We start from the raw sequence: 11,721 nt of genomic DNA, 5'->3' as shown, positions 1-11,721 counted from the left end.
GCATGTTAAAATGTAAACTGGGGCTGCGCACCACGACTTGGTGTTAGCCTACACATAACTGGGCCACCTACCTTAGGAACAGGAATGGACATAAACGCTGAATCCATCAACTGATTTAATTCAAGCTCAAGTTTCTAATTTGATCATTTTTGACTAAATTAATTTACTTATTGGGGTTAACAGACTGTTTTATTAGTCTGTCTGACTAGCAACAATAGGAACAGACATGTCATGGTTGAAGAGCACAGACACTACATTACCGTTTGTGGAGCAAACTCTTGAAATTAACTGTCACTACATAGAAGCAGATACCAATATAACAACTTCAATGATTTGATGATCAAAGAGTCAGAGCAAATTAAGTACAAACTCAAATAGTTTTAATGAAGTAAACGTATGCAGGCTTTATTGTTTTTTCTGTAATATTTTGAGTTATTATTTGTCATAGGATCTGTTTGACTTAGGCTTGTATAATACATTTAGTACAAAAAATGTTGTGGTGGATTCCAGATTTAACATACTGAAGACATGAAGACAGTAGTGGTCGACAACAGAAGAGACTTGATATAATACGCTGGAGTTTGAAAAGAAAACAATAAACGGTTTTAATTCTCAAACCCTAAAATCCCCAGCAGTCTGCACATTCTCCAGCTTCCTGAAAACACAACAGAGCTTTAGTTCACGGCCAAAACTAACATGATGAATATACGCATGGGAAGCACCAGGGGTTGTAAGGTTCACAGCACAGACTGGATCAGGGGTAAGGTATGGCAGAGGTTGGGGTTGTTCTAGAAGGAGCAGCAATATGGAAATCCTACCAAGTCATCTCCCAGTTTCTATTAAAAAATGGTCTCATTCAAACTGCCTGCAGTGATAAGCAAAAGTGGTTTTAGAAAGAGCTCACGTCATCCCATTCTTCATCATATGTGGCAGATCATGTAATTGAACAAAGATCAAATGAGATCATGTCTGGTTTGACTCAGAATTATTTCTTTATTTTACTATTAAATAAACATCATCTAAAAGCCCCTTTTATCTGCAAACCATTTTGCCCAGTCTGGTTTCACAAGCTCCACCATGGGTGAAAGAAAATGAATGGTGTTTTTATGGCTAAAGAAACTTGACACATCCAGGGGCTTTCAGAGATACCACAAAATTACTTTGGCAACGACAGTGCTGCTGAGCTATTTCACACGGGATCTGACTCCTGCCAAGTGTTATCGGGAAAGATGATCTGATCTGGGCCCTCGATTTCTCCAGGGGGCAAACTCATGGAGAAAGGCTTGGGCTGTCTGTTTTGTCCTCCAACAATTCACAGTTTTGAGTGGCACACCCAGGTGGTCAATATTGGATTGTGTTGCCGTCTTTTCAGTCTGTTATGGGACAGGCTACAAATCAGACAGACACCATCAAAACGCAACCAGTATTCTGTTCAAATGAAAGTCCCTCAACATGTCTGTACTTTTCTTTAAAAACAATAAAATGAGGGAACTCTGTAGTCAGTTATTGGGAATGCCTCCTGAATCTGGGCTATCTCCTTGGAACACACGTGAATTTAATCCTCAGATCAAAAAACATAGGGTGGAAATACATTTTCATAAAGATATACCTTTAACAAAGACTGGCGAGCTCAGTGGATTCTTCTCTCACTCTAAGCTTCAAAGACAGAAATATGGAGCAAATTCTGGATTAGAGAAAATGTGGGATTTATATTTCATCGTGTGCATATGTATGTACTGGCAAATACATTATACAGTGTGGAAAGTAGGTCTTCGATCCAAACAGATATGCACGTTTCCAGTATTTTCCTCTTTACGGACTCAGTTGAGCCACAGAGTTTAATGAATATAACCAAGTCTGTATTTATCTACAGTCTTTATGCAGTGACCTAAAACTGTTGTATTCAGGAACTCTAATAAGTAACAATGGACCCAATTTCAAAATAAAAAAAACACAACTACAAATGGTGTGTTTCATAAAATGCTATGACCCACTGACTGCCATTTCAGTCTTAACTCAGACACTCTGGACTGTTGAAGGATGCTTGACTAACCACAAATAGCTTTATTGCAGGGCTGTAAGCAACAGTCTAGCGCTCTCCATGCACCAGGTTATAACCACATGTCACATAAAGGTGTGATTGTCGGCAATAAAAAAACAAAACAAAACAAACAAAAAAAACAGAAGAATGAGTAGGAGTGGAAATCTGTGCAGAAAGAGAGAGCCTCACACAAAAGCACTTAACCTGGGGTCAGATAACATAAACAAGCACCGTCAGGAGATTTCTAATGCAAGTAGACATAAAAGAGACAGCGGGGAAGGATTTAAGATTATTTGAATCCAGATGAAAGTCAGTGACTTTAAACAGAGGGAGCAGAGAGCAGTGTTAGTCACAGGAGCTCTAAGGTTTATTTTTCTATGATAAGAATCTTTTTTCCATAAATTCTGTCTGACTCTTGTCTTATTAAAGTAACCATCATTTGCATTAGACTGAAGTGACTGTGCCTACAGCTCATTATTCTGACACCAAAATCCCTCCACTGACAGATTACCCTCGCTGCTCTGCGCCACAAGTATTTTAAGTTAAGTTTTTTTTTACCTTATTTGATGAGGTAAAATACCATCATCTTTCTCGTGTGATCCTGGCAGGAGGGAGTTCATTAGCAGGCCACCTCCCTGAACCCTACTACACACTTGTTTAAATCAAACCCTGATCTGTCCCCTTAATGCTGTGCAGGCCATGTGTCTAGTAGAAGTGAGGAGAATCGTGCACAGTGGGAGGGTTTGTAACAGTTTGCTGTTATCCTGCAGGAGCAGCAGGGAGCAGTGCCGTGGACAAGGTGTGTGATTTTACTGAGGCTTCAAAAGCAGCCAGTCAGGGGGAAAGAGAAAAAGAATTACTCCAGAGATTTTTTAAACAGTTGCACTAACCCTGATACTGGCTTTATATTTGGACACAACATATTCAGACTGCAAGAGGGAGTAGAGTAGAATCTCATTACCCTAGTTGCACCTTCAATGCAACATTCCTTTCCAAATTGAAACTCAGATTAGTTTTCTTAGTCCACTCTGGTCAGGTTTGATGTGTGATATATTTACTACCTGAATGTAAAACATTTGGCCTGATTATGGGGAGCACACTAGCTTGTGGCTAAAATTGTCACCTCCAGTAACACACAGTAATGCAGGTCCTTCAACAGCTAAAAACAAAAGCGTGAATGGATGTCTGCCCTTTGGGTTGACCCTGTGGTAGTTGGCTGACCTCTGCAGAGATGTAACGGTCTAAGTATGAGAGGGATTTTTTGGGTTTCTTCCAGATCAAACTGACAGCACACAGATGGGAATGCAGAACCAAATCAGGCTTTAAATGTCAGACAGTGATAGTTGTGTGTGGTATAAATGATATGAATTTGGGATTCAGAGGATACAGCGGTGCAACAACTGACTTGTGTAAAACCTTAGAATGGTGAGTGTAGGCAGTGCATTTAGGAAAAGACAGGAATTAAGCCAGGAATTAAATGGCACAGATTCCGATTCATATTACACCATTGTTATTGTCATGTCTTTAATTAACTCAAAATGAGCAGAGGCTAATTATCTGGATCATCCACTGTCCATTCACTGCTCCCTCCGAATTGGTAAATTAATTTGTGGTTTATTTGCGGGTAACAATTATCACTCCTTACACTGTGTTGTGTGTCTCCAGTCATTAAAAATAAACTGGTTATTTACAAAGGGCCTCAGATCCCTCCAGGCAGATCCCTCCAGGCAGAGGACAGAGAAATGCAGGAGGTTGAGTGATAAAATAGGACAGAGCATAAAGTGGCCCAGATGTCTAATGAGGGAAGCTTATATTTTCTCACTCGTTGGATGAAGAGAGCAAATGAGACAGACAATGAGAGGAGAAATGAAGAAGGGAAAGGTAGAGTAGGAGTGACAAAGAGGTGGGACATTTTTGTGGCCTGAGAAATATAAAACGGGAAAGACCAGATGCTTGGAGAGTCCCGGTTTATCAGGAAAATGCCTGAGTCAGGAGACTGGATGACCATCAGGGCAAATACTGTAAGTCACAGAGAGAAGGTGAAAAAACAGTTTACCAGTTCATCGTATATGAGTACTTGAAACCCAGGTTTTCTGCACAGTGGCCAGCTACAGAAAAGCGAAAAACAAAAATCCCTCCCATAAAAAATAATAGGCAGATTCAAAGCGCCAAGAGTATTTTTTTTTACGTCACTAAATTTCCATGACAAATATCAGCAGTATAAAGCACCACCATTGGTCAGCCAGCACGAACAATTGTCACATTTGTTAAATGAGGTCTTCCACTTGGGTACTATATTTGATTAGAGTCCTGCTGCTTCCTGCCAACATCACTGTGACTGGTGAGTCAACCCTTCATAGTTGTGCAAATATATATATATATATATATATATATATAAAAGCAAAGAACTAATCATTTCATTCAATAAACACAAACCTGTTTCTGCACCAGCAGAAATACGTCTAAATGTCAGGCTCACTCACAGCGTAAGCACTGAGCTCCAATCTGTCAAAGTCAGACAGGTAATCTCCTTTACATTAGCTCCGTGTCACATACCAATCACAGCCAGACTCCTGGACAGCCTGATCCTCTACCTGAGCTTCGACTACAACCAGAGATTTATTTAAAAAAAAAAAAAAATCATCTCTGTGAAGAAGAAAGCTTTTGCAAAGGCAGAAAGATTTAATGAGTGTGCTGGGTTTGAATAATGACCTGCAGGTCGTCACAGGCAGCCTTAAAGAGACACCTGAGTGACATGGTTCATTAGTTCAGCAAAAACATTATGCACAGTAAAAAAAAAAGTACAGGAAGATTTTAAGGCAGATATGATTTAAACATCCAGAGACAGGTCTGAGTGTAGCTTCGGCTAAGTGTCTATACCGAGCTGTGAGCCTGTCTGAGAGCCTGCTATCTGCCAAGACCAGCTTGTCAAATACATCTACCTTTTACCTCATTACCTGCTCAGCGCAGCCGTTACCGAGGGAAATACCGTGGATGCGAGATAACCACAAAGAATTCTTGGGCTGAGCACAAACATCTAGCCTGCTTCCTCCTGATAAAAACAGAAGTGTCTGCATGTAGGGGCCCGCCTGCTTCCTGGACTTCAGGGCCACCAGCTGCCCAACACTTAGGTCACTGACTATTTCCTGGCCAGTGCAAGGCCACTTAAGGGACAAGGACACATGAATATCACTCTTCTATCCTCTCTTGTTTTCAGGCGGAAAAGTGACTCATGACAATGACAAAGATAAACTGGTTTATACTATTATACATTTAGGCCAAATTTACACAAAGATAATAGAATATTCCCTTTCACAGTGATGCCTTTTGGGAGCAGCCTAGTCTAGTTGTTAAAGTATCAGGCTTGTGATGGGAGAATTGTCCTTCTAAATCCCATCCCAGTAGGGCTGTGGTAGACAAAATCCCCTCCACTCCCTGGGTCCACTGGTCCTGTTTCACATGTGCTGAAAGTAGAGGACACAATTTCCCTGTGTCTATGTGGGTGTGGGTTTGTAAATGTATATGCAAGTGGTGCAGTGAGAAGAATTCCCGCTTGCAATGCACAAGGTTACAGGTTCAATTACACCAAGTCAAATCACCCCAGGTTGGTTTGCTTCATGGAGCATCCAGTGGAAAAAAGTGCTGAGGTGACAGGTCTAAATTAAGGTAAAGGGCAAACGTATGAAGAATGTGACTGTTACTTGTGTGTGTGTGTGTGTGTGTGTGTGCATATTTTGAATCACAAACAAAGCCTGCACCATTTGGGTTTTATACAGTAGCAGAGAAATGATTCAGTAAGGTTGCAATTTATAAGACAAGAAAAGCACAACAACAAAGGTCTAAACTGAGTGCTATCTCCAGATCCCACCAAAGACCCTGCCCTTTGTGAGCCACAGTCGCTACCAGGCTGGAACAAAATGAGTTAAAGCCCCCGGTAATAAATCAAACACGTATAATATCATCAACACGTCACGCTCCTGTCATGGCGTTTTGACTCAGTTGCTTTTATGGAGACAACCGTAGCAGCTTTCTGCCTCTGTCACTCCCTCCAAAGATAGCACAGCAGCTTTTAGTCGCCGCCTGCTATTCTGTGATCTGACTCGAAGCAGTAAATTGTTACAGAGGTGTTAAATTTTGGCATTAAACTGGCAGATGTAAGGTGCTGGTGGGTGACAACACTATTTTAACACCTCTTTAACATTTGGGGGAACATATCACTTAGAAGCCGTTAACAGAACAGAACGTTGTAGTACGTGAGCACGGGCCTTAGATTTAATTTCCTTTAACACAACTCATGAGTGTACTTGGACAGGGGCTCAGAATGAAACCTTGACTGAATGAGAAGAACTGTTGCTGCTTTCCTTGAATTAGAATGTTCTCTATTGGTAGTCAGTTGTATGTGTTAACACATTCACTGCCTTTCCAATTACCTTGTGTTTTATGTCTGTTTATAAAAAAATATTTACTTATGTCTAATGGCTCACGCAGAGCTTTAACTTCCCTTTGCTTTGTTTCCGTTGACTACACCTGAAGTCCCAAGACTGATCTTGACTTTACACAGGCTGTAGAGATGTTTATACACAATTTGTAATGATAAATAATTCACAGGGTAAAACCATTTATACATACTGATAATGAAAATCACTTAAATCAACGTGGCTCCAGTTTCTACAACTTGTATCTACATTAAAAAGCTATTAACTATTCATAAATAGAGAAGTTCAAGAGTCAAGCGTTAACGTTGCGGTGTCAGATTCCAGTCTTTGATACCATCACCTCTTCCAGTGATGTCACGAAAATACTAGGGGACGGTGCAGTGGGATTAACATTCCTTTTTCAGATGCCGTAAAATCACCGCAAGTTCAGAGGGAGCAGTGAGATGACGTGATTCAAGAGCCACAGGAAAACCTTGATCCAGAGTGATAATAAATCCAAAAAATATATAGGATTTACATGTTTGTTTGCAAATCATGAAAGATGACAATCTAGACACATCCCCACAGATCTGCTCTTATATTTGCATATTTTCTACTTACTATTCTTTTACTATAACTAGTGAGTGAACCCTAGTTTACAGCTACAGTTTACTCAGGATCTGTGGTCATAAAATCTAAGGGCAACTCCACCCAGGTGCTGTGGTAGAACAATTCTGCTATTACATGACCTTTGACTATAAAAACAGACGAGGTAACACTCAACTGTTTGGACAATTATTGCTAACTGAAGTGTACAGAAATATAACAACATACACCTGGGTTACTTTTAAATGGCCAGTGAAAAATGTACCTTTCTGGAAGTAAATTATTTCTGCTAGCTGAAAAGCAAATTTCATTTTCTCATGTCTCCTGACAACAAAGACGCTGAACCCATTACTGGCCGAGGCCTCTGCATCACACACATTAAATGAAGTGTCCTCTAGCAATCGAAAAAAGCAATTTTCTCATTGAGCCAATAGATACTCCATTTAGTTCTGGACTCTCCACGGACCATTGCTGCTGTACTGGGGCTGATACAGGAGAAAGAGAGTGGAGTGATGACCCAGCTTCGCTCTCCCTCTGCCTCACTGCTCTGAAACCACAGATACAGATTTATGCGAGCTCTGCAGGCTGGATGGTTTAGATAAGATAATAAGAGAAAAGAGATGGTGAGAGGAGGAGGAAGAGGAGGACGAAGGCTTTAGTCAGGCCAAATGGATCAGAAATTGGGAAAAAACGGGGGAAATAGGGGAGAGAGTTCGGACACATTTCGGAGACACCCAACCACGTAGAACGGCAGATTGATTCACGACAGGCATTTAATGAGGCATGCTCTGCCAGGCCAAGAGGCAGCGTCAAGTCAGTTACCCTGCCCCTCTCAGCAGGACCTGCCATACTCAAATACTGCAATTCACACTTTTCTCTCCATGCCAAGGACAGGAGGAGCAGTGAACCTCCCCCTTCTGGCGTGCACCACAAACAAGCTCAAACACTTCCTCTCTCTCTCTCACTTTCTTTCATGTGTTTTGCTGTCGTTTTCTTTCCTGGCACTCAGACTGTGTGATTAAGAGATAACACGTTATCTGAGGCCCTATTAGAGCGAGTGCACTGATCACCAGTGGCAAGTCTCACACCAGGTGTTCCATGTCTGTGGGTGGAATAAATACTACATTGGCTCGATTGAGATTTTAATCCACTTAAACATGCTCACTCTAAATTGCTGTTCTCCGCAGTCCACCGATGAACGAGAACCAGCGTCGCCGCTGACCTTTATTCCCTGTGTAAATTACACCGTAGTTTCTTACAAAGCCTGTTTGCACTCGTACTCATATCCTGTACACATCACTTCAATATCTGAGCAGCTAAACTATTTTTCAATACTCATGTGAATCAAGCTGAGGAGAAAAGGGCTCCAGGCAGAGTTTAATCATTCATGTTGGCAGCTGCTCTAAAGTGCTAATACCACTGTTTCTTTTTCCCCTCTTTTTTTTTTTTTTTGGAGAAGCCAAATGTTAACCCGCAGCACTGCGAACAAACACAGCTCTTGTTTTCTGTTTGTGCACATTCTTCTGTTCAAATTTCCCAACCATGTAATGTTAGGAGGAAACAGATTAGAGGAGATAGACGAAGAAAGACAGAAGTCTTTAAAATTAAATGAAGCAGGAGTAGGGTTGGTGAGGTCATTAATCATGACACAATCTGATTTGTCAGGCTGACCAAGCTGCTCAGGCGTGATACAATTCCTCCCTGCTCCTTCCTGACACGGTGCAACAGCCTCAGGGAGATGGAGAGCCCCAGCAAGTGGATGTGACTTTAGCTCGGAGCAGGAAAACCCAGAAGTGTGCACTCACCTGGACACTGGTGGGCCTTAATGGGTCCCGTCCAGCCAATGTCCCCGGGCAAAATATGATTATAACTTGATTTGCAGCTTTAACTGTGACCAGACTAAGGCCTTGTCAGAGTTTTGTCAGAGGGCAGAACCCCAACTTTTCTTTTTTAGATGTAAACTTTTTCTGCTATAGGTGACACATCAGGATCATACAGCATGTAGGTCTACAACAATGAGCGCTGCTCTTCTGTGGTGCCGTACACTTACAAAATAATGTGACAAAACCTGAAACAGCATAAATTTACAGAAACCCCACTCCAACATTCTCACCTTATACAAGTTAAAACCACATTCCTTGACACTAAAAACATTCACTCTTTAGAGATTACTTACTTATAAGAGTCAAAATCAGGATAAACTCAGATAATCAGATTAACAACACTTTAGCTAACTTCAATATGGACCCATATTTCATGAGTAAACATTTGAATTTAATGTGATACAATTTCAACGTCCGTCTGAATCCTCCACAGAGCTTCTCACTGCGTCCTGTTTGCTCCAGTGGAAATCAGACAAAGAAAGAAGAAGTCGACCGATTATGGATTCTCCAACCCGGTGATTAATGCAAACTGACAGTGAATCTCTGCCCTACAGCATAGGTAGCGCTGTCTGAGACATCCATCTTGTGACCCCACACAGCATCCTCCCCAGTTCTGAGTGGACCCTCATGGGAAACATGCCAGCTTGGAGAATGACACACACTCCCCCCTGCTGTCATGTTTCGCACGGCAGAAGTGAATAAATATTTGAAAAGATTTTAAAAGACTGTGTCAGCTCATATTTAGTATTGCGTCCAATCAGACCTCTCATAAATTATACCTGAATGTACACTTACTATAAAGTATACTTTGTATATCTTTACATTAATGTTGGCCAGTTTATATTTATGTCACACCAACACAAAATAAATAACTATTCATAGGTATTTTTGGTAAAAAATAAAAATAAAAAAAATAATTGTATACTCTATTTAAATGCATCAAAACACAAACCCAAGTTCCGTATGTGTTAATGTACATGGCTATAAATACCACCACTGACTCTGATTAGGATTAAATCGTGTCCATATACAATAACAGACGATCAGATAAACTACAACACTAAGACCAAGTTTCATATTTACTCTCATGTTATTTATAAATGTTGGCACAACACTGAAAGGACGCAGTAAGTTGCAGTAACAAAGTAGTCTTCGCCCGTTTCTCCACACACGTTATTGTGCGCTGGTATCTCGCCCACAGATGCAGTCACGGGAATAGAAAAGACATTTTTTAAACTCTGCTGTTTGTGTCTTACAGAAACACACAACTGTGAAGTTAGAGACACTTTTCAAAAAACTGCGGTTGGATTCTTACCTCGAAAGCGCAGCTCCGTGCCTCAGCCCCTCAGCCTGCTGTGACCAGACGAGACGGTTTTCTCTGCCTAAACGTTACTGAACAACACTTTACTGAGAAATGTCTTGAGTGGAGGTGTTAAGCTGTTGTTGTTGTTTAAAGACAAAGAAAAGGGACAGCAGAGCGGATCAGTTACAGTACGATGTCCGCGGAGGAGACTTCGGACTCCGGAGTGTTAAAATCCACCGCCCCGAGCAGCGCGATCACAGAGTGGTGGAGCAGATTGGTATGCGAACAGTGGAGAGAAGTGAGTGAGCTGAGAGGATCATGATCCACAACCACCAGCAGCAGCAGCAGCAGATCGGCTCCAGAGGGCGGAGACTCTGAGCAGATACACTGCCTGCTGCACACCTCCACTGACCACAATTAAATGGTTAAAAAACAAACAAACAACAAAAAAAACCTCTGCTCTGCTGATTCCATTCACTGAAACTAGAGCCATCGATCACTTCGAATTGTTACTCTGATTGATCACAGGGTAGCTGTGGATTAATCACGATTGCAATTTATCATGATTCATCGAGATAAAGTAACATGACAAAAAACTCCCCCCGTGGAACAGGAATACAAGATGATGGAATTGTAAATGTCAAAAAAATGAAGAAAAACAACCCTATTTTTAGTATAACTAAAACTAAAGTTGATGATCTTTGTCATTAATTTGCATGGCATTCGTGTTTTATAGGATGTGTCAAGTGTGGCTTTCAAAAATTCAGTTAAAACCGTTAATCACAACAATAATAATAATCAGTTTACTGTTCCTCCAATCCATTTGACAGTTTGTTTGTTTGTTTGTTTATTTTTTTTTTCAAATAAAGCTCAGTGTTGTTTCTGATTCCTGGGTCAGACAGAAGACAACACTCAGCTGATAGTTATTTTTGTTCCTGGTTAATTATTCATGTTGTGTGCCTGTCTCACAGCCAGACAACAAGGCCAGGGCCTTTGTTTGGGGTTTAGAGGAGGTTGGGGGGTTGGGGGGAGGTGGGGGGAGTGAAGTGTTTTCATTCCCTCTGTGCTCCTCGTGTCACAAAATCTACTACAGATGGAGAGCCAGATAAGCGCTCCGGAGACTGATCTTTTTGCCTCCTCCTCTGAGGTCGTGACACTGACATTCCCTGTGGCATACGTGATACGTGCAGAGCCCGGTCTCCTTGTGTTTTTGCACCTTGTGCCTTTCTTATTGCCCCCAGAACTCTGTGCTGTTTTGTGTGCATTTTTCAAAGTTAAGTATAAACATTAAACAACGACTTAAAGAGACATTTGAAACAAGACAGAGATTAGCTTGTGAAGGATTCAAAGACTTGTCAGGAGTTCAGCTCAAACACGGGGCCCCTGAGTGTGAAAGAAGAGAAAAGAATCACAGGAATGGCTTGTCTACAGAGAGAACAGCTGTGAGGTATTTTCTTTTTGGCTTCTTAGGTA

At 41.3% G+C, this 11,721-nt stretch overlaps 1 protein-coding gene across 1 annotated transcript in view; it reads right to left on the bottom strand.

The window, feature by feature from the left end:
* Positions 1-10,782, bottom strand: part of tspan18b (tetraspanin 18b) — a 34,327-nt gene extending 23,545 nt beyond the window's left edge. The window contains exon 1 of the mRNA XM_008312434.3: positions 10,261-10,782. The gene's annotated coding sequence lies outside the window, so the exon portion shown is untranslated. The remainder of the gene's footprint in view (positions 1-10,260) is intronic.
* Positions 10,783-11,721: the final 939 nt, after the last annotated feature.

This window comes from Cynoglossus semilaevis, chromosome 6 (assembly GCF_000523025.1).
Source record: "Cynoglossus semilaevis isolate Cse_v1.0 chromosome 6, Cse_v1.0, whole genome shotgun sequence".
Lineage (NCBI taxonomy): Eukaryota > Metazoa > Chordata > Actinopteri > Pleuronectiformes > Cynoglossidae > Cynoglossus > Cynoglossus semilaevis.
The sequence above is the reverse complement of the archived record's forward strand: the minus strand, read 5'-3'. Positions and strand labels throughout refer to the sequence as shown.